The following is a 23,803-nucleotide window of genomic DNA, read 5'->3' as shown; positions in this document are numbered from 1 at the left end:
TTGAAAATTGATTCTGATTCTTCTGAAACAAAATGTAGAGGAAAAGAACATAGTAAACTAAAATAATGGAATTTAATCCTTAAAAATACAAATTCATTTTAGAATCTGGTAAGTATGCGACGTTTACCATATATAATAATCTCAACTTAATGTTTTATAGGAAGAGCTTGAGAACTCCAAGCATAAAACACAACCAGAGTTGGAATACTATTTGGCAATAAAAAGGAACGAAGTGCTGATACATGCTACAACATGGATGAGCCTTGAACACATGGTTAAGTGAAAGAAGACAGCCACAAAGGGACACATATTGTATGATTCTGTTTATACGAAAGATCCAGAATAGGCAAATCTACAAAGACAGAAAAGAGACTAGTGGTTGCTAGGGGCTGGGGGAAGGGAAGTGGGGAGTAACTGCTAAGGGGGCTTTCTTTTTGGAGTGATGAGTTACATAGCAGTGACAGCTGTACAACTCTATCAGTATACTAAAAATCATGTAACTGTACACTTTAAAAGGCTGAGCTTTTTGGTATGTGAATTATACCTCAATAAAGGTGTTACTTTAAAGATAAATAACAAAAAGCCGCCACTTGTAAACCACAGTGAAAATTCCCTTGGGAAAGGAAATTATGAAAATCATCGACTGGAAAAGTAAGCTGTTTATCTGTGATGTTAGCAAAGTCAACCTCCTTCCTATTTTTTCTCCCATTCTACCAACAAGTACACGAACATAAAACTAGATAGTGTTTGAATCAAAGAATTCGGCACAGTTGGCTGTTAAACTAAAATAGTGAGTGCCTTCTTAGAATCTCCCACTCCTAAACTGTAGGGGGCTTCCACTTACGGAAGTAGTTGTTTTCAACAGCAAGCTCAAGAAGGAACGTCAAACTGGATGACATTTGCCTAGACGCCCTACAAAAACCAAAAAGACTAGAAGGGGTGACACCTACACACTCCTAAGTCTGTGCACGTGTTAGGGTGCCCCCACCCAACACCAACAAGCAGCATGCACCATTCACCCAGATCCCAACTTGCTCACCATAAACTGACACACTATCAAGCCCTTTAGCTCATTTGTTTAAAAGGACAGATACAGCAACCCTCACCAGGTTCCCACTCGAGCCCAACCAGCCCCCGCCCTGCCCCTCCCCACCCCAAACCCACACACGTGTTAGCCCGACACCGCCCCACCGGGTCCCACGTGCACCTGGTCTAACACATTCCCCACGTGTGGGCGCCCCACGGGCTTCCTCAGCTGTCTGAGGTCACCGCGTGACCCTGGGTCTCCAGAGGTAGGAGAGGGGAAGGACGAGGCCCAGGTCCCTGAGGTCCCAAGCCTTCGGGGAGTGTCCACACCCATCCTCCCTACTAACCCCAACAAATCCAAGGGCCGGGGGCGACGGCCCCTTTAAGACGCGGCCCAGTCGTCGACCACAGAGAGGGGCGCAACGGGGCCTACACAACCCCCCCCTCCGTTTGCCCGCCCACGTCTAGTCGCCTCACCTCGGGCCGCCGGGCCCCGCCGCCGCGGCGGCGGCGGAGGGGGGGCGGGGTGCGGGCGGGGTCCGGAGGGGGGGGTCGCCCCGCCGACGATGGAGCTGCGGTTCGCTCTCTGAGGCCGTGGGACGGTGACTGCGTTGGGCGTGGACGCTCCTAGCTCGCTCCCTCGGCGGCTCCTGGGACCCCAAGATGGCGGCGGCGCTGAGGCGACTGCGGGCGCTGGGCCGGCGGCGGCGGCGGCCACTTTCACTCACTGAGAGGAGCGGAGCAGGGACACGGGGAGCCATGGCGGGGGGGAGGAGAGGCGCCATAGCCAGGCCAGAACAATCGAGCCGCTACTCAGCGGGCTTACCCCTGCCCCGCCCACGCTCACTGCTCGTCGCCAGCCCGTGGCCGTCCGCAGTGCCGCTGCGGTCGGCCTCGTGCAGCTCGCACCCCGCCGCTACAGCCTGACGGCCCGCGCGGACCGGGGTTCGGGGGGAGATCCTGATCCATGCCATCTGAGTGCAGATTGGTCGGGGCTGGTACTGCCGAAGATTGCCGAAAGGCGGCGGGGAGGAGGAGGAGGATGTCATCGCTAGAGTGAGCAAGCAGATCTCGCGGGAGCAAATGTCGCGAGACCTCTCCAGGTCTGCAACCGCCAAAGAAAGGTTACTGTTCCCGGAAGTAACGTCAGTCGAAACGGCCCGGGATCCTGGGAATATTCGTTCCCGCAGGCAGGAGTTTGGCGGGGTGCTTGTGATTAGTTTGTTAGGGGCTACCAAACACTGCTGAGTTCACTTGAGGGAAAGTATAGGCTCGGGTGTGATATTTTATCCTGTTTTTGGCCCCTTTGGGTGGGGTTGTATACTGTGGGGAAGTGCCTGCTCTGTAGAACCTCTCATAACAGTAGTTTGGGGCTCCAATTTAGGCTCAGCGACCAAGACTGCGATGCTGTGGCATATTTGGGCAAGGCGCCAAGGTGAAGGCTTTAGGATTCAAGCACTTGGGAACGCACAGACCTGTCATCAGAAATGCCTCCCTATTCTAACACCCAATGAGGCTCTGAAAAGGGAATAATTTGACTTGTCTGTGCCAACTCCATAGTTTGCGCCCCCTACTACCCACATTTACTAAAGTTAATGCAATTCAATTACCAGCATCTGTGATGAGAAGTACCTAGTGTAGAGCCTAACTGCAGATAAGGATTAGAAGAACTTACTGAAAGTTAACTATTCTATTTCTGTTCCTTCATGTCTCATGTTTTAATTCATTTCAGCCTGGCCCTTAGCATGTAAGCAGAACAGCATTTGCTTAAGGTCACTAAGTAGTCTTCTTGTGCCAAATTTGCTGGACTTTGAAAAGTTAATTTTGCTTAAAGGCAAAAGTATAATATACACCCTTTGTGAAAGAAAGAAGGGGCCATAAAACACAAATTACCTGCTCATTTGTCAGGGGAGGGATAAACCAGAAGTTAAGGTGAATGATGTCCTATATGAGAAGGGTGGCAAGAAGGGGAGGTTTGGAACAAGGTAGCAGGATTGACAAAGGAGCGTCAGATATTTTTATATAGGACTGTCTCTTAGAACCATATGTTTCACATACCCAAAAACAGACACCTAAAACCAGCTACGATAATATTTGAGTAACAACCAGCTGATTGGAGCATAAATCAAAAGGAAAAGAATAAAGGGGGAAAAGTCAGTGAGCTGTGGAGGGACCAAGTTGTAGGGTCCTTTAAAGTTCAGACGTATAGGTTGTCTGTTGTATTTGTTTTCTATTGCTGTGCTAACAAATTACCACAAATATAGTGGCTTAACACAAACTAACTATCTTACAATTCTGTAAGTCAGAAGACTGACTCGGGTCTCAAACTGGGCTAAAATCAAGGTGTTGGCAGGGCTGCCTTACTTTCTGGGGACTCAAGGGAAGAATTTGTTACCTTTTCCAGCTTCCAGAGGCTACTTGGATTCCTTGGCTTCTGGCTCCCTTCTTCCATCTCAAAGCCGGCAATGGTAGGTTGGGTCCTTCTCATGTCATATCTGACCAACTCTTACCCTTTTAAGGATCCTTGTGACTACAACAGGCCCCCCCAGATAATCTAGGATAAGCTCCCTATTTTAAAATCAACTGATAAGCAACTTTTAGCTCACCTGCAACCTTAATCCCCCTTTGTCTGTAACCTAATATATTCACAGATTTTGTGGACATCCTTGGGGGAAGGCTATTATTCTGCTTGCCCCCCCCAGTTCTGTTCTAGAACTTTTTTTTTTTTTTTTTTTTTTTGCTGTACGCGGGCCTCTCACTGTTGTGGCCTCTCCCGTTGCGGAGCACAGGCTCCGGACGTGCAGGCTCAGCGGCCATGGCTCACGGGCCTAGCCGCTCCGCGGCACGTGGGATCTTGCTGGACCGGGGCACGAACCCGTGCCCCCTGCGTCGGCAGGCGGACTCTCAACCACTGCGCCGCCAGGGAAGCCCTGTTCTAGAACTTTTGATGTACAACTCTCATCCTTCATCTATGACTTTCACATTAAAGTCCAGTTTTTTCTAATCTCTAATACAGTCTTTCATTCTTTTTTTCTTTTTTTTTTTTTGGCCTTGCTGCGCGGCTTGTGGGATCCTAATTCCCCAACCAGGGATCAAACCCGGGCCTTCTGCAATGGAAGCTCGGAGTCCTAACCACTGGAGTGCCAGGGAATTCCCTGATCTTGCATTATTGATTGAAAGTCTCTGTACATTCTTTGCCTCAGAGATTTAGTACCTCACATAAAATTTAATCCACAATTTCTTTGTAATTTGGATTTAAATTGAGATTTAATATTTTCCAGAAATATCTTGATTTTATTTTACAGTTCATTGTAACATTTTCTGTCTTCTATCCAAATAAAGGAATCTCTTTGGCTTTCTTTAAAGACTGTTCATAATATTAAGAAAAATCATTCAATATGTAGTATTTAATTTTATTAGGGTAATGTTTAAAATACATTAGAAAATAAAGAAAACAGATCATTTAATGATAATTTTGAGGAAACTGTGCAGTCAATTTAGGATATGTATTTTGTTTCCAATAATAAAGCAATAAACAAAAACAAAACCCACTATGTGTCAGGGTAGAGGACAGACCCCAAACTGAATATAAACACTAAGGAACGAACTTAACTGTTTTACAGATGAGTAACACAGCGACTCTACAGGGGGTGGGGAGGAAAAGAACCTAAGTACTGAGGGAAACAGTATCTTTACTGGATACCTAAGAATAAACCAACTGAACTGTACATAAATTCTGTGATCCACATCGTAAGTATTTCTCTCCAGTATGCATGTTAGAATTAAGCAAGTATATTGTAGATCATGAGCTGTGTTTCTCACTGTAAGGAAGAGGGGAAAGCTAAAATGAAGCCTGTGGTGTTGGATTGGATTCTGAGGTATCTGTATAAACTCATAGTTTTTAATATATGTAAAATAGGTACAGAAATATAGATTGGTGTGTATGTGTGAATTAATAAACATATTTCCTAGTTCTGTCTGCTGAGAGTATTTAGAAGCAATGAGGATACCTAGCACCCAGATCTTGATTTCTAAACATCATTTTCCAATAAAAAGAACAAGGAGAACCTTGGAGAAATAACTGATTCCTAGGCTAAGGCAGGGAAACTACCAGATGAGCATATATGAGAATATATTGTGGTGCCAGGAAATAATGCTTAAAAAAGGGTGTCACAAGAACACAGCAGCCGACCTGAAAGAGCTCCTAATGGCCAAAGCAACAAAATAAATAATGACAATATTGCATTATGACCCATGGACCCATAGGTATTTATTTTTAATATTCATGCATCCATACTGATACAAACAAATAATTGGTTATTTAAATGGATGGGAGAGAAGGGACAACTCTTTCTTAGAGTAGAATTCCAATTAATAAATGGAGAAGGAAAGAGAGATAACAAAAATCACCACTAGGCAAACATTGCAGTAATAACTTGCGGACACGATCCACAGATGGATGCAAAATTAGTAGGTGAAAATTTGAGGAGAAACAGGATTTACATAGATTCAAAGTGTTTCACCCAAGATACATTTTAGCACAAAGGGGAAGATAGTAACTTAATAATGGTGAGGGACTTCCCTGGTGGCACAGTGGTTAAGAATCCACCTGCCAACGAAGGGGAAATGGGTTTGATCCCTGGTCTGGGAAGATCCCACATGCCACGAAGCAGTTAAGCCCATGCGCCACAACTACCGAGCCTGTACTCTAGAGCCCACGAGCCACAACTGCTGAGGCTGTGTGCCCCAACTACTGAAGCCCGCACACCTAGAGCCTGTGCTTCTCAACAAGAGAAGCCAGCACAATGAGAAGCCCACACACCGCAACAAAGAGTAGACCCCGCTCACTGCAACTAGGGAAAGCTTGCGCACAGCAACGAAGACCCAGAGCAGCAAAAAAAGTAATTAATTAATTAATTTTAAAAAATAATGATGAAACTCAGCAAACCACCTTAACCAAGTGATCAAGATAAACATCATCAGTAACATCATGAACCCCTTGATATTTTGCATTGAGAAGGACACAGTATCATTTCTGTGGTATTCTTGCTGAAAATGTATAATCTCATTCCAATCATGAAAAAAGCATTAGACAATCTGAAATTGGGGGACTTTCCAAAAGAGAATTGATCAATACTCTTCAAAACTGTCAAGATGATGAAAGACAAGGAAAGACCTGAAGACAGCTGCAGACTGCTAGAGAGTGGGAAGAAATAACAAGTAAATCTAATGTGGAGTCCTGGAAAGGATCCTGTAAAGAAAAAGGGACATTGGTGGGAAAACTGGTGACATTTGTATAAGGTCTCTAATTTAGTTTGTAATATTGTACTAATGTTAATTCCCTTGTTTCGATAACGATACTTTATGTAAGATGTTAACGTTGGGGAAGCTGGGTGAAAAATAATACAGGAAATCTTTTTTGCACCTTCTCTGTAAGCCTAACATTAGTTCAAAATAAAAAGTTAAGGGCTTCCCTGGTGGCGCAGTGGTTGAGAGTCCGCCTGCCGATGCAGGGGACGCGGGTTCGTGCCCCGGTCCGGGAAGATCCCACATGCCGCGGAGCGGCTGGGCCCGTGAGCCATGGCCGCTGAGCCTGTGCCTCCGGAGCCTGTGCTCCGCAGCGGGAGAGGCCACAGCAGTGAGAGGCCCGCGTACCGCAAAAACAAAAACAAACAAAAAAAAAAGTTAAAATTTTTTTTAATTCCACTTAACTTTTCAACTGTATTCATCTTTTTTTTTTTTTTTTTTTTGCGGTACGCGGGCCTCTCACTGCTGTGGTCTCTCCCCTTGCGGAGCACAGGCTCCGGACGCGCAGGCTCAGTGGCCATGGCTCACAGGCCCAGCCGCTCTGCGGCATGTGGGATCTTCCCAGACCGGGGCATGAACCCGTGTCGCCTGCATCGGCAGGCGGACTCTCAACCACTGCGCTACCAGGGAAGCCCTCATCTCCATTCTTGAAATACCGTCTTCCCTTAACTTTGGAATCACAATGTTCTCCTGGTTTTCTTCTTCACTTTGGACAGTTTTTTATAACCACAGCAACTAGTCCACTGGTTCATGGATTCTGGTCTTGACAAAATTAGGGATATGCAGGAACTTACATGAGAGTACAAAACTATCTTAAGACACACTCTTCTCAAATTCCTTAGCTAACTTGAAATCACAGGAGACATAGGGGGACTTCACTTGAGAGGAGCCAGAAGTATCAACGTTACCTTTTCTCAGATGTAGCGGAGATGGCCACTATATGAGCAGTAATAACCATGAAACTCCCCCCACCAACCATCAGCTCCATCTGGAAAAGGGAGAGTTCCCACCATCCTGACTGCTCTCTGGAATTCCAGGGAAAACAGGGAGGTGAAGAGCAAGTGCATTCTGCCTGGTATCTGCAGCATACACACTTTAAACATTAAAGCAAGGGCCAGAAACTGGTGGTCTTTGGCCATAACCGGCCTCCAGGTGTGTGTTTGGTTTTGTTTGAGTTTCTTTTTGAAAACTAAGAATATCTAACAACACTGGTCCAATAGCTGAATGGAAGTGAACTGTAGCTTCTCCCTTTAAGCATGGTATATGCTTTCCTGTTCACCAGAGTCCCTATTACTACTGGTGACACTACTTAAACCCAATCCACTGACACTGTTTCCACAACTGCCCAACTTCTGCAGATATTTGAGCTTGCAGTTCCTACAATAAAAGATTTTTATTTGTTTGAATTTGTCACTCTTGCTGAGATGGTTTTTGTTCTAATTAGCATGGGTGAGTAAATGCTGTTTTGAAAGCACATAAACATAATAATAGCTAACATTTTGTCAGCACCTATAGGCAGTGCTCTAGGAGCAATACACATTTAGCCTTCATGAAAGCCCTTTATTTCCATTTTGTGAAAAGGGAACTGAGGCTTAACTTGATTAGGTAATAATTAAGTAACTTGTTCAAGCTCACACAGATAGTAAGTGATAAAGCAGGGACTCAAACCCAGGTCTTCAGAGGCCAAGTTCTGTATTCTTACACTATACCAAACATCTGCTCTTATCACTTTAATTTGCTTTACTGACTTGGTTGTCTCCCTGTAATCTTTGATGCTATCACTCGTTTATTTTAAAATTATGAAATATATACCAGCACAAAGAAAAATACAGGGAAAATTATAACAAACATTTGTGTACCCACCACCAGATTTGTCAAATCTTAATATTTTGTCATATTTGTTTTTATTAATAAAACATTACAAATATAGCTGATGCCATAAGTAGCCCTTTTTATTCCCTTTCTCCTCTCTCACCACTCCCAGAGATAACCACTATCCTGAATTTGTTATTAACAATACCCATCCATGTTTTATATATATATATATCTTCATAAAAATTATATATATCTGGGCTTCCCTGGTGGTGCAGTGGTTGAGAGTCCGCCTGCCGATGCAGGGCACACAGGTTCGTGCCCCGGTCTGGGAAGATCCCACATGCCGTGGAGCGGCTGGGCCCGTGAGCCATGGCTGCTAAGCCTGAGCGTCCGGAGCCTGTGCTCCGCAAGGGGAGAGGCCATAACAGTGAGAGGCCCGCGTACCGCAAAAAAAAAAAAAAAAAAAAAAAAAAAATTATATATATCTTCACTTGCTCTTTTCAGTCAACATTATGTTTTTGAGGTTTATCCATGTTAATATGTATGGCTTTAATTTATTTTATATTTTTATTTTTTTTTAATTTGGGGGGACTTCAGATTCACAAAAACAGATTTATCATAATCTTTGGTTCATGATGCATCAGAAGTCTGTCATTGGCTTCTTTCTATTTAGTTTACTTTTTTTTTTAATTTTTAAAAAAATTTATTATTTTGGCTGCATTAGGTTTTCGTTGCTGTGCACGGGCTTTCTCTAGTTGCTGTGAGCGGGGGCTACTCTTCGTTGCAGTGCATGGGCTTCTCACTGTGGTGGCTTCTCTTGTTGCAAAGCACAGGCTCTAGGCACACGGGCTCAGTAGTTGTGGCTCGCGGGCTCTAGCGCGCAGGCTCAGTAGTTGTGGCGCACGGGCTTAGTTGGTCCGTGGCATGTGGGATCTTCCTGGACCAGGGCCCGAATGTGTGTCTCTTGCATTGGCAGGCAGATTCGTAACCACTGCGCCACCAGGGAAGTCTGGGTATCCTGTTATACGTAGTCTTTTGGGACTTACCTTTTCCACTTAATGTTGATAAAACTGTTACATGTCACTGGAGCTGGTAGTTTTTAAAACAGCTTTATTGGGATTTCATTCACATACCCAAAACTGCACCCACTGAAATGTGTATAATCCAGTGTTTTTTAGTATCTTCACAGAGTTGTGCAACCATCATCATAATCTAATTTTAGAACATTTTCCTTTCCCGGAGAAGAAATGCCCATCCCCATGAGCTTCACTCCCCATCCCCAAGCCCCACCTCCACCCATGTAACCACTTAACCTTTCTGTCTCTATAGATTATTTAATTAATTTTTACTGTTGTATAATATTACCTTGTTTATATCATAGTTTATTTACCCACTCTCCCACTGATGGGCATTTGGGTTGTTTTCCTGCTTTTCACTGTTATGAATAGCGTCGGTCTGAACAGTCTTGTATCTGTCCTGTCTTGCGCATGCATGTCCAAGATGTTTTCTTTGGCATATACATAATAGTAGACTTACAGGATCATGAATATGCAAGTGCTCCAGTAAAGAAAATAATTAAAACTATTTGGAAACTATATTCCCAAGTAGTTGTGCAATTATACACTCTCACCAGCAATAAGAAAGAGAGATTGTGGATTACTATCTCTCCAAAATTTTATAAGGTTAAACAACTCCTCAAACGTTTATTGACCATTTGTGTTGCTCTTCTGTGAAATCCCTGTTCATGTCTTTTGCCTCTGTTTCTATTGGGTGTGTGTGTGCGCGCGCGCTTTTCTTATTGATTTGAAAGAGTTCTTAATTTATTCTTGATACAAATCCTTTGCTATTTCTGCCTATTGTGAATATCTTTCTCCAGTTTTCTACTTATCTTTTTGCTTTCTTCAATGTCCCTTAAAGAAAAGTTCTCAATTCTAATAGCCAAATTTATCAATATTCTCTTCTAAATCAAATGTTTTTAATGTTTTGCTTAAGATACCTTTCCCTATTCCACAGTCTAAAAGAAATCCACCAGTATATTCTACTAAGAGTTTTTTTTTAACACTTAGATCTTTAATCCTGGAATTTTTTAATATGTTGAAAAGTAAATATCCAATTCATCTTTTTCCATAAAGAGATCCATTTTTTCCAAATCCATTTATTGAAATGTTGGTCCCTCCTTTCCCACTGCTCTGACATGCTGTCTCTGTTTTTACTAAAGTTCTACATTATGATGGTCTGTTTCTGGACTTATTCTATTCCATTGGTCAACTTGTCTGTCCCTGTGCCAATGTCACATTGTCTTAATTAGTACAGTTTCAAAATAAGTTCTGATACTTGGTAGGCAAGTCACTCTCCCTTCGTCTTCAGAAATGTTCAGCTATTTTTTGGTCCTTTATTCTTCCATTTAAATGTAATATCATTTTATCAATTTTAATGAAAAATGTGGTTGGCAGTTTTATTGTATCTCATTGAATCCATAGATCAATTCAGAGAGCGTTGACATTTCATGATATTAAATCTTCCTATCTGTGAACATGGTAACTCTACATTTTTTAGTTTTGTTTAGATCCCCTTTACTACCTCTTAATAACATTTTATAGTTTTTCCTGTAGGAGCCTCAGACCACTTTCATTAGATTTATTCTTAATTACTTGACATTCTCAAATATTATTTAAACTTATATAGTAATAAACAAACTGTAAGAGTTGTCTTCTCTTTTATATTGCACATCTTTCTTGTGCACCTACGGGAGCCTTTCTAGGGTATACACCTACTACTGAAATTGTTGAGTCATAGGGTATATGCGTCTTCAACTAAAAGTGCTCTGTAAATAATAACAGCCAAAAAAACTCCACACAAATGTAAGTTGGTAGTGAACACTTAAGAAATATTTGATGAAGGAACCATCCCAATTGAAATACTGAAATGAATTTTACCACATGGTAATCATGGTACAGCCAAAGTTATACTGGAAGAGAGGCATATTCAGAGTGGAGGATGGAATGTCCTGACAGTTTTAGAATGAGTGTCATCAGGAAACTCCTTCCTCTGAAAAGGAAAACAAAGCATCTGTGGGAGAATCTTTGAGAAATATAAAGAATTAATTAGAGAAGCTCATTACTAAAGGTATTTATTTTCTTTCTAGAAAAGCAATCTGGCCAAGTTGAGGGAAATAGCAAATAACTACTAATCCTAAACAGTATCTTCCACATTAAGTTTCTCAGCATTTAACATCTACAGATAAGACAGGCAGAGCTAAACTGATTGCAAGGAGAGATTTTTTAAAAACTTCACATATATCTGGTATTAATGTTATATATTTGCATTTATATTCATCATCTCATATGATACTATAAAGGTGATAGTATGAACATCTCCGCTTTATAGATGACAGAAAAGAACCTCAAGGAGATTAAGTCTAAAATCACAAAACCAGTCCATTAGTAAATCCAGGACTTGACTCAAGGTATGTGAAAGAAATTCAGAGCATTCTGGTGAAAAGCTCTGAGGCACAATGCAAAGATTTTTAACTCCTTAGGGCATGCCAGAATTTTAAGACAGTAGGTAAAACAAAGTACCAAAAAAATTCAATATATTTAATGGTAATGACAACAGACCCCTTTTAAGTTGGTGCTAGAGTCAGAAGGCTGGCAAGAAGGAGGATGTAAAAAGGATAAATAAATTTAGCCATGAGTGTATAAAACATGACTGACAGAAAGTTTTACAAATAGTTTTACATATTTATCTTCTTTTCTCCTTTGTGGTTATTCCATAATAGGAAAGATATAACAGGGAGAGTTAGATTGTTATGAGGATGTGTTCAAATATCTATAGAAGGATAATTTTTAATATTGCCTTAGAGGTAGGTGCAGCGGATAGTTCTGATGCTGATAATATCTTCCATGTAGTTTGAGCTTTCATATATCTTATCTGAAGTGGTAGCCTCAGTTTCTACCTTGAAGTCGGAAGAGTATGAAAACTACCATGTGGGTAAGTGGGACACAAGAAATAAAGGACAATAACAGTGTGAAATGGCGGGGCCACTCTGGAAACATTCTGGCAGTTCTTCAAAATGTTAAGTACATTGCTACCATTTGATCCAGCGCTCCACTCCTAGGTATAGACACAAGAGAAATGAAAACATATGTCCACACAAAAACTTGTACACAAATGTTCATAGCAACATTATTCATAATAGCCAAAGGTATACCTAAGTGTCCATCAACCAATGAATGGGTAAACAAATGTGGGATATCCATACAAGGGAATATTATTCATCAATAGAAAGGAATGAAGTACTGGCACATGCTGCAACATGAATGAACCTTGAGAGCATTACGCTAACTGAAAGAAGTCAGTCACAAAAGACCACATATTACATGATTCTATGCATGTGAAATGTCCAGAATAGGCAAAGCTATAGAGATAGAAAGTAGATCAGTGATAGCGTAGGGCAGGGACGGGTGTAGGAAGAGGTGGTAATAGCTAAAGTGTACGGAGTTTCTTTTTTTAGGTGATGAAAATATTCTAAAATTGATTGTGGGGATTTCCCTGGCGGTCTAGTGGTTAAGACTACACGCTTCCACTGCAAGGGGCACGGGTTCGATCCTTAGTTGGGGAACTAAGTTCTTGAATGTGGCGCTGAGCGGCCATAAATAAATAAATAAATAAGTAAAATTGATTGTGGTGATAGTTGCATGTAACTGTGAATATACTAAAACTGCTGAATTGTACACTTTAAATTGATGTATTGTGTGGTATGTGAATGTATCTCAATAAAGCTGTAAAATAGAAAAGAAAAGGAACAGCATGAAGAACTTAGAGACCAGATCTCCCCAGCAGCATCCTCCAGGGCCCCCTTCTTTTTCCTAGACAATGCTTAAAACAAAACAAAATGAAAACAAAAACAAAAACAAAAACTAGAGGTGTTCTTAAATTTATCTGTTAGTGGATGTGTCCACATTTTAGCTGTTCAGAATAATCCCAGCATGGTTATCACTGAACTCAAATAGAAAGTGATAATAGGACAGCCCAGAGACCAGGCTGGTTCTAGCCCAAATCTAAAGGTCCTGTGAGGCTGAGAGAGTATTCCTCAGTTGGTCCCTAGCAACTTTGAGTACCTGTACATGTCCCAGGCCTATCCTTATCTGAATTCATACCCCATAAATCTGGATCATATCTGGACAGATGTCAGGGACAGGATGAATAACTACTCATCATCTCTTCTCTTTGCCATTGCAGGCAATGTATGCCTGGGGAATGTTGTGTGTCAGATCTAACAAAGGGGAGAAACCAGTTTGACTTCATGCCAGTGCTAGAAGTGACATGACAAAGAAGGCTGGAACTGAACCATGTATGCACAATGGACTCTGAAGGAGAAGACAGGTTCCCCTCAAGTTTTAAAGCAAGAGACAAACTCAGTCAAGGGTTCTAGGTTGTTTCTACCACCAGCCTATTTTCTTTCCCCATGTCAGGAGCATACTGGGCAGGGTCTAGAAGAGCTTCCATGTGCTTGTCTCCCATTGATATGTGCTCAAGCCAAGTCCCAGGGAGAGTAAACCCCTTGCTCCAAGAGGACGAAATCCAGCTAGCTCTTAACAGGTCCACTCATTCTATGAAAAGCATAATAAACAACAAGGTCCTACTGTATAGCACAGAGAACTGAATCACTTTGCTGTACAGCAGTAATTAACTATACTTCAATGCTGTACAGCATTGTAAATCAAGTATACTTCAATTAAAAAAAAAAAGTGAAAAGCATGAAACATTCAGGCAGTTTTCCAGCATCCTCTCCACCACAGTCAACTCTTAGAAGTCCTCTCTGGTTTTCAGGCTCTTCCTTCACCAGAGAGATGGCAGTGCTAGGCCTCGCCACTCAAGGAGACACTTCGTTCCATTTCAGTCAACAACACACTTTCCACAGTACCCTTTGCCCTACCAAACTCCATTTCTGGGATTGTAAAAACATATTGGAGCAGAGTTCCCAGAGGACGGGGACATTAACCAGAAGGAAGCATCGTGTGTCCCATCTTTTTCCTTAGGAACTGTGGTTCTGTCGTTCTCTGTTTTCTTTCCTCTGGACTCAACTTGTAAATTTGAGGGAAAGTTAGTGAAAAGGAGTCAGTCAATGAGAACCAGGTCTGGAGTGAGAGGCACAGGGAGACACTGAGTTCATGCTGGTAATGGGCTATCCAGCAGACTGAAAGGTCAGCGCAGCCTTGGTTTAGACCTTTACTCTCATTTTTCAAGACTTCTGACACAGGCAGAACAAAGCTATACCATTAAAACATAGTTAAAGTATATATTAATGCATTCAGGGAGAAACCCAGAAGCTGACTGGAAACTCCTGGGTATCTATAGTTATGCTAGGGTACTTTTCCTATATATGTACAGGATCTTCTGGTCCCCAGCTGGCTGAACTGGAACAATGGATTCTTTTTTTTTTAAATATTTATTTATTTAGGCTGCGCTGGGTATTAGTTGCTGCATGCGGGATCTTTTAGTTGTGGCCTTCGAACTCTTAGCTGCAGCATGCATGTGGGATCTATTTCCCTGACCAGGGATCAAACCTGGGCCCTCTGCATTGGGAGTGCAGAGTGTTAGCCACTGGACCACCAGGGAAGTCACTGGAACAATGGATTCTGATAGACATCCACTACCAGCACATGGGCTTGTAGAGGGGGAAGGAGATTTTCAAAAAGATGGGGTGTTCCTCTGGGTAGCCAAAGCAGCAAAACTGTGTCAAATGGAAAAATAAAATCATAAAAGTACTAGAAGAAACATAGATTATATTTTAACCTTGGAGTGAAAGATCCCTTTTGAGCCTGCCATAGAGTCCAGAAGTCATAAAGGAAAAGACTGATTGTAAATCAACTAAACTTCAATTTAAAAAATAAATAATAATAACATAAAATAAATAAAATTATTCCAGAATTAAAAGTTCACTAAAAATAAACAGATAAATATGAATTTTTAAAAAATAAAATAAAGGAAAAGGCTGATAAATATAACAGAGTTAATGTAACAACCTAAAAATCACCATAAGTCACATAAAAAAGCCAATTTCTTTAATATACAGAGAGCACTTATACACCAAAATTTAAAAATTAACAGCCCAATAGGAAAAGAGGTGAAAAAGAGAAAATCAATTTGGTTGTTCAATAGGTATTTACTGAATGATTAGTGTATTCAAGGCATGGTTCTAGGCACTGGAGATGTGGCTTTGAGAAAAACAACATAGAAAAATAAATACCAAAGTTTAGTAAACATATTAAAATATTCTCAACTTCACTTAGAATAAATACAATTTTTTAACAAATTGAAATAGTGTTTTTCACTTACCAAATTGGCAAAGATTAAGCTTAGTACAGGCAGTGTCCAAGGGACATACACACCACTATACACTAATGAAGAAGTCTAAACTGGCAGCATCCTTTTAGAGAGTTCCTACCTCTCACTTTAACACATCTGATTTGTTTGAGTCTTTTTTTTTTAACAAGGATCTACTTAACCTTTATAATTTAAAAGGATTATATTAAAAATGAAATCATAAAATATACCTATCCTTTTGTAAGGGCCTTTGAAGCTTTCTGATTTCTATGTGTGTTGAAGTTAGAAGACATTTTATTTATAGAGGCACACTCTTCTGGGCTTAAGTAATCTACACTAACTCTAGCTCTGTATTTTTATTATTCAGTTTTTCATTCAGCAGACATCTACTAAGCTAACTGCTTTATGCCAAGCAATGTGTTAATCACTGGCTATTTAGTCTGATGAGGGAGCCATCAGATTAATCACAACATAACAAGTGCAACAAAAGAAGTATGTACAAAGTACTTAGGAAGCAGACAGGAGGCATCAATAACTGTCAACAGACTTTAGAGAAAACTTTCCAGAGGAGAGATATTTAAGCCAGTTCATGAGAGGAGTCTTTCTTCTCATGGGTTTGCCACCCAATAACAAATGGGAAACGAAAAGAATACATTAACATCAAAGTCAGAAGAAAGGTAGATTCAGATAGGGCCACCATACTTGAATTACAATGTGGTGAAATCAAGAAGGGAACCACTGAGCGTTGGAGGAGGCTGCTGAGATGGAAGACACCTGAGTCCTGAAACTGAAGGCTGAACGTAAACATGATATCATCATAAATATCTCCCTTATGAAATTTGAGGGACCACAGGCTCCTCACAGAAAACATGATTACAGGAACATTTTGGATGGACACTGTTGTTCTGATTATTGCTGTTGATAATGGTGAATATTAAGTATTTCAAGGAATGGGCAAACTGGTGAGCTTGGAATATTGGTCTGTATTTTTCTTTTCTTGAAATGTCCTTTTCAGATTTTTATATCAGGGTAATGTTGCCCTCACAAAATGATTTAGAAGTGTCTTCTTTGTCCTATGGAAGAGTCTGTGTGATTATTTTCTTAAGGCCTTATTTGTTAGAGATATACACTGAAATATTTACAGGGGAAATTATATGATGTCTAGAATTTGTTTTAAAATACTTCAGAAAAAAAAGAATAGATGAAACAAGAATGATAGAATGTTGATGTAATGTCTGGGGGTTTATTATACTATTTTCTGCACTTTTAAGTATGTTAGAAATTTTCCCTAAGAAAAAGGTTTTTTTAACTTTTAATTTTATATTGGAATATAGCCAATTAACAATGTTGTGGTAGTTTCAGGTACACAGCAAAGGGACTCAGCCATACATTATATGTGCCCATTCTCCCCCAGACTCCCCTCCCATCCAGGCTGCCACGTAACACTGAACAGAGTTTCCTGTGCTATACAGTAGGTCCTTGTTGGGTATGCACTTTATTTATTTATTTTTATTTTTTTTATTTTTTAATTTCAAACATAATTTATTGTGTTTTTATTTTTATTTTTTAACATCTTTATTGGAGTATAATTGCTTTACAATGGTGTGTTAGTTTCTGCTTTATAACAAAGTGAATTAGTTATACATACGTCCCCATATCTCTTCCCTCTTGCATCTCCCTCCCTTCCACCCTCCCTATCCCACCCCTCTAGGTGGTCACAAAGCACTGAGCTGATCTCCCTGTGCTATGCGGCTACTTCCCACTAGCTAGCTATTTTATGTTTGGTAGTGTATATATGTCCATGCCACTCTCTCACTTCGTCCCAGTTTACCCTTCCCCCTCCTCGTATCCTCAAGTCCATTCTCTAGTAGGTCTGCACCTTTATTCCCATCTTGCCCCTAGGTTTTTCATGACCTTTTTTTTTTTTTTTTAGATTCCATATATATGTGTTAGCATACGATATTTGTTTTTCTCTTTCTGACTTAGTTCACTCTGTATGACAGACTCTAGGTCCATCCACCTCACTACAAATAACTCAAGTTCGTTTCTTTTTCTGGCTGAGTAATATTCCATTGTATATGTGTGCCACATCTTCTTTATCCATTCATCTGTTGATGGCCGCTTAGGTTGCTTCCATGTCCTGGCTATTGTAAATAGAGCCGCAATGAACATTTTGGTACATGACTCTTTTTGAATTATGGTTTTCTCAGGGTATATGCCCAGTAGTGGGATTGCTGGGTCATATAGTAGTTCTATTTTTAGTTTTTTAAGGAACCTCCATACTGTTCTCCACAGTGGCTCTATCAATTTACATTCCCACCAACAGTGCAATAGGGTTCCCTTTTCTCCACACCCTCTCCAGCATTTGTTGTTTGTAGATATTTTGATCATGGCCATTCTGACCGGTGTGAGATGATATCTCATTGTAGTTTTGATTTGCATTTCTCTAATGATTAATGATGTTGAGCATTCTTTCATGTGTTTGTTGGCAATCTGTATATCTTCTTTGGAGAAATATCTATTTAGGTCTTCTGCCCATTTTTGGATTGGGTTGTTCATTTTTTGATATTGAGCTGCATGAGCTGCTTGTAAATTTTGGAGATTAATCCTCTGTCAGTTGCTTCATTTACAAATATTTTCTCCCATTCTGAGGGTTGTCTTTTCATCTTGTTTATGGTTTCCTTTGCTCTGCAAAAGCTTTTAAGTTTCATTAGGTCCCATTTGTTTATTTTTGTAGAAAAGGATTTTTAAAATGGAAAAAAATACTGTCTAGTATGTTTCAGCACACTCTACTTGTGTGTGACTGCTCTTGGAAACTCAGTCTTCACTCAACCTACAATGATGGGACCAATCCACCCTTCCCCTGGAGGATAAGACATAGGGATTGTCAACGTGACTAGTTGGCTGTAGAGGCAACGCAAGGCTTCAAACAGTGTTGTTTCCGTGGAGAGCCCTTATGGGTGACTTTCTATGCCTTGATCCAGGGCATGTTAGAGTTTGACTAGGGCAACTTGTCCCCACTTCAACCAGAAATGCTACTGGATCTGGGTTTTAGCCAGTTTTCTTACTATGCGTAGGTAATGGCTTCAACAATTTCCTATTTTATCTTCTGGCCGTGGGGTGGCTCAGTGGGATCAATTTTGTTAATACCATCAGTCAGTTGTTTCATACCTGGTATTATTACCGATGCTTTCAAGTCGGGCCCCAAAAAGTGTCCTCCTGCCCCGTGTCATTTGGGACAATTGAAAAAGACAGAGTTTGGTTCATAAGCAAAGGAGAGCTTTATTCTCTGATCAGAGAATGAAGAGGTGCAAGCTTCTGCTCTAGAGCACAGGCTCTCCCCGCAGGCCGTGGGCGGGGCTGCTTTATAGGGTTCTGGCCAGCAGGGAAGCTGCGGAGCTCTCTCCTGTTGGTCGCTGCTGTGCCTCCAGACTTGTAAGGTGCAGCGTCTCTGCACACAGCCCGCTGCCGCTGCCACCATCTTGAATTGCCGTGTCATGCAGGCAAGGGCTTCTGCTCACAGCCCGCCCATCGAAGCCATCTGGCACCAGGAACTCTGGTCTGAAATGCCAGGTGCAATGCCTTTGCATGCGGCAGCCTATGAACAAGTGAAACTAGAGTAATGACAAATGGGGAAAAAAGGTTAGACTTTATTTTATTACCCAGACTCTATTTTTATTTCCTGAGCATTGTTAATGGTCTTTGCCAGTGACAAATCCCTCCTCTGATTTTTGTCCTGCTCCTCATTCTTGAGGGGTGCTAAGGGGAGAAGTTCCGACTTCTGTAGCTTCTTTCTGCTGATCTGGGGAGTCGTCATAACCCTGGGTAGAGGAGCAGAACTTCTCCCCAGCTACCTTTACATATGTTTGTCACCAAGCCTTTGCCCTGACTGTGCATATCCCTGAGTGACCACCATTTGTCTAACCTTGGGTTTGCTTGTTTTGTTTTGGCCGTGCCACGCGGCTTTCGGGATCTTAGTTCTCCGACCAGGGATTGAACCTGGGCCCCAGCAGTGAAAACACTGAGTCCTAACCACTGGACTGCCAGGGAATTCCCTGTCTAACCTTTTGTAGACAAGGGACACCAGACAATTTAAGATACATGGCCCAATTAAAATAAATAAATAAATAAATAAATAAATAATTTAAAGATACATGGCTCAAGTATTAGCAAGAGCAAATTTTTCCTAAAAATGCAGGTATCTAGGTCTTTTGCCTGTAGGCAAGTGTGCCCTGATGTTGAGGCACACTACTGTGACCTGCATATCCCTGGTAACACTTCTGTTGTTTTTCAGAAGAGAAGCTTCAGGTCAGAGAGAAGTTCACATGAGTAGCCAAAGGGGTCCATTGCCCCAGGTTGTCTCTCCAGAGTTTGGGGCTCGGGGTCCTCTTTACTTGAGGGTGATGTAACCACAGTGTGATCCCCTGCAACTTCAGGAAAGAATGGGTGGTTAGCATTGTTGCAGGAGAGGAAAATGTCATGTCCTGGGACCCACAAGAGTCCTTAAGACAGACAACCAAGTGAGGGTCCTTGGCATCACACAGGAAAGAATTCAAGAGTGAGCCAAAGAAAAGTGAAAGCAAGTTTACTTAGATACACACTCCATAGGCTGAATGCAGTCGGTCTCAGAAAGTAAGAGTGGCCCCAGGGCATGTGGTTGTTGGTTTTTATGGGCTGAGTAATTTCATATGCTAATGAGTGGGAGGAATATTCTTGCTATTTCATGGAAGGGTGGGGATTTCCGAGAAATTGGGCCACTGCCCACTTTTTGGCCTTTTTTTTTTTTTTTTTTTTTTTTTTTTTGCGGTACGCGGGCCTCTCACTGTTGTGGCCTCTCCTGTTGCGGAGCACAGGCTCCAGACACACAGGCTCAGCGGCCATGGCTCACAGGCCCAGCCGCTGCGCGGCATGTGGGATCTTCCCGGACCGGGGCACGAACCCGTGTCCCCTGCATTGGCAGGCGGACTCTCAACCACTGCGCCACCAGGGAAGCCCTTTTTGGCCTTTTATAGTCTGCCTTGGACTTTCAAGGCATAAAAGGGGGTATGATTTTTTAGTATTACAACGAAGGCATAATGAGCTAAAGGTCAATGACCGGACTATTCTCGAAGTCACCTTGGTTCCAGCCAGTTTTTATTGCATCCTAATAGCTGCACCCCTTCATTTACCTAGCTGTTGTGTCCTGCCCCTTTTCCTCCTGTCTCAGAATCACCAAATGGGGTCCATTCCACTCAGGAGCTGATCTTGCAGGCTTCCAGTTTTCCAGGTTTTTAGATACACCTAGTCTCCTGGTGGGCAGGAACAGTACCTGGTTACCATATTCCAAGAGAGCTTTCATGGTTTCTCCTACCTGGAGGGCATACTTGAGTTGTTCCATTTCAAGGGAGTTAAGGTGTCCTTTCAGGCTTGGCGAAGGGGTCTACTACACATGAGTTCAAATGCACTTCCATATAGTGATTGGATTGTTTAGAGAAATGCAACCCTGAGTAAGAGGTCCCAGTTTTTGAGCTAATACCCCAAGGGCCATTCCCCTTCTCTCCTGAATGTAAGGGTCAAAGGGTTTAGTTAAATCTAGGAGGGCCAGGGCAGGGACTTGAAGTAACTGCTTTTTCAATTCCTGAAAGTCCCCTTTACATTCTGAATTCCATTCAAAAGGATCATCCTTTCCTTTCAACTCTTCATACAGAGGCCTCACTATTAGACCATATTTAGGGATCCAGATGTGGCAAAACCCAGCCATCCTCAGGAAACCCCTAAGCTGTCTTCCAGTTTTAGGATGGGTGAGGCTGCAAAGGGCTTCTTTTCTTTTCTAGGGTAGGCTTCTCTGACCTGTGAGAATGAAGCCTAGTTAGGACACCCTAGTTTGTGATATTTGAGCTAAATCTGGGACAGCAGTGTGTGTCTGGGTTTTAGATGGACTATCACGGGACTGGCTCCTACAGCTAGTCCCACCCATCCCTGTGCCTAGACCTCAGGATTTACTCCAAGGAGGTCACTTGCTCTGTCTAGGGAGATTTTTCCTCAGCCATTACCATTATCACCTTGTGCCCCTGTCTAGGGGAACGCCCATCTCGTTTGTCTCCCATTAGGTGGATAGTTAGCCCCCAACATATGTAGGACATCTCTTCCTAGCAGGGTTATAGGGCATTCAGGGACATACAGGAAGGAATGAGTGAGAATGTGTTCATCCACTTTTCATTCGAATGGTTCTATGAATGCTCATTCTTGGGCCTTCCCTGATACCCCCATAATTTTACAAATCTTGTGACTGAGTTTGCCTGATCTGGTGTTCAGAATCAAGTAAGTGGCACAAGTGTTGATGGGCTTTCTCCCTATGTCCAATGTCAGCAGGGGTTCCTTAGGGGTCAGTTGGAGTGCCAGCTTAGGAGTCCCCTGGCCCCATCATTCTTCACCTATTTGGATCATCTGCCTTCGAAGGTAATAGCTGGTACCTGCCATTTCCGTCGCTTTCCGGGGCGGGGCAAGGGTATTCTCCCTTCCAGTGTCCCTCTTGTTTACATATGGCACACCGATTGGGTCTGCTTTCCTTGCCTTGCTATCCCTCCGTGTGGGCCAGCAGTCACTCACTAGAGTTGAGAGTTTCTGAGGGCAGTTAGTCCAGACCAGTTGACGTTGGAGGGCAACAGCCAGCAAGTGGACTTTCCTCCAGACCTTTTTATCCTCTGATTTTTCCTCCTCTGTATCTTGGTTATTAAACACCTGGTAGGCAACCCCGACCAGGCGAGAGGCAGGGCTATCTGGTTCTATTTCCAGTTTCTGAAGCTTATGCCTCATGTCCAGGTCACTTTGAGAAATTGAATAGGACCTCAGGATTGCATTCCCTTCCAGTGACTCAGGGTCAGTGGTGGTATAGATTTGGAGGCATTGCCCGAGGCACTCTAGGAATGCTGAAAGGTCTTCTGTTGGCTCCTGATGATTTCCTTTATCTTATTCCAATTGACAGGTTTTTTTCCTGCTGCCTGGTGCTAGTTTCTCTGAAGTAGTCAGGGGAGCCCTGTGAGCCCTTTGTAAGACCAGGAACCTCAATATCTGGAAGACCTGTGAGCTGCTGGCCAGAACAAGAAACACCCACTTCCCCCCCCACTCAACTTGTGAGGTGAACCTTGGGTGATTATCGACTGAGGTTCCATGAGCTCTCCTCCTGGTATCAGCACAGAATACTGGCTGCCCCAGTGGTCTGGTGAGTACCCCATGGGAATCCCTCGTGCTTTTAGCTCTCACCTGGTAGGAAGTCTGAAACACCTCCTTTTTGGCTGAAAGGAGGAAAGGGAAGACCCCTGACTCAGAGAGCTGTGCCACTCCCTAACAGACCAAGTTGGTTAGGAACTAATGTGCCTAAGCTGCTCTGGACCAGAGGCAGTCCAGTCTTACCTCCTGTGGGATATTCTGACTGAGGAGGGACTGTCTTAAGCACAGGCTGTTACAAATTCAAGGCAGACCCCCAGCTATATCAGAGTCTGCACTATTTGGATGGCTCCTATTTTGGTCTTTTGAGCAATCCATTAACAGTTTGGGGCTGGTTCCAAATCTCCCGAACAGAAATCTTATTTGGGTCGAATCTGGTGGTATTTGTGTGACTAAATTCCAAGCCAGGGTCCAACAACCTTCCAGGATTCCCTTTGAGGCAGGTCCCTGATGGAGAAGGAGGGCTCATCCAGGTATACGTCCCCTTTATGAAGGCCTCTGCACATGGCACACAATGAGCAAGTGAAACTAGACTAAGCACAAAGGAAAAAAAAGTTAGTTTTATTTTATTACCCAGATTCTATTTTTATTTCCTGGAAATTGTTAATGGGCTTTGCCGGTGACAGTATGTAAGCCAGAAGAACAAGCTGGAACATTGGAGGTATACCTCAAAACACACACACAGCCCTTTGGAAAGGTCCGGATTATAGGTTCAAGGCATTTAAAGTTTTCTCTGTCTACTCGTAAGCTGACTACTAAGCTAACTGAGAGGAAATATCAAACGGACACTTAGGTTGTTTCCATATCTTGGCTATTATGAATAATGCCACTGAACATGGGAATGCAGACATCTCTTCAAGATCCCATTTTCATTTCCCTTGGGAATATATCCAGAAGTGGGATTACTGATAATATAGTTCTATTTTTAATTTTTTGAAGCCCCTCCCTAGTGCCAGTACCAATTTCTGATCCCACCAGCAGTGCACAAATATTCCCTTTCCTCCACACCCTTACCAGCACTTGTTAGCTCTTGTCTTTTTTATAATAATCATTCTAACGTGTAAGATGATATCTCACTGTGGGTTTTTTTTTTACTTTTTAAATTTTATTATTTATTTTT

The 23,803-nt window shown here is 42.2% G+C and overlaps 1 protein-coding gene and 1 long non-coding RNA gene across 4 annotated transcripts in view; one reads left to right on the top strand and one right to left on the bottom strand.

Annotated features, from left to right (window-relative positions):
- INO80 (INO80 complex ATPase subunit) overlaps positions 1 to 1,588 on the bottom strand; it is a 131,645-nt gene extending 130,057 nt beyond the window's left edge. For all 3 annotated transcript variants that reach the window (XM_081229914.1, XM_081229915.1, XM_081229916.1), the window contains exon 1: positions 1,504 to 1,588. The gene's annotated coding sequence lies outside the window, so the exon portion shown is untranslated. The remainder of the gene's footprint in view (positions 1 to 1,503) is intronic.
- Positions 1,589 to 2,163: 575 nt separating this feature from the next.
- LOC308614493 lies at positions 2,164 to 4,768 on the top strand. The gene is made up of 3 exons (XR_014015402.1): positions 2,164 to 2,461; positions 3,431 to 3,494; positions 4,650 to 4,768. It is a non-coding gene; the product is annotated as an uncharacterized lncRNA (long non-coding RNA).
- Positions 4,769 to 23,803: the final 19,035 nt, after the last annotated feature.

Source organism: Mesoplodon bidens (assembly GCF_964165515.1).
Source record: "Mesoplodon bidens genome assembly, chromosome: 3".
NCBI classification, from domain to species: Eukaryota; Metazoa; Chordata; class Mammalia; order Artiodactyla; family Ziphiidae; genus Mesoplodon; species Mesoplodon bidens.
The sequence above is the reverse complement of the archived record's forward strand: the minus strand, read 5'-3'. Positions and strand labels throughout refer to the sequence as shown.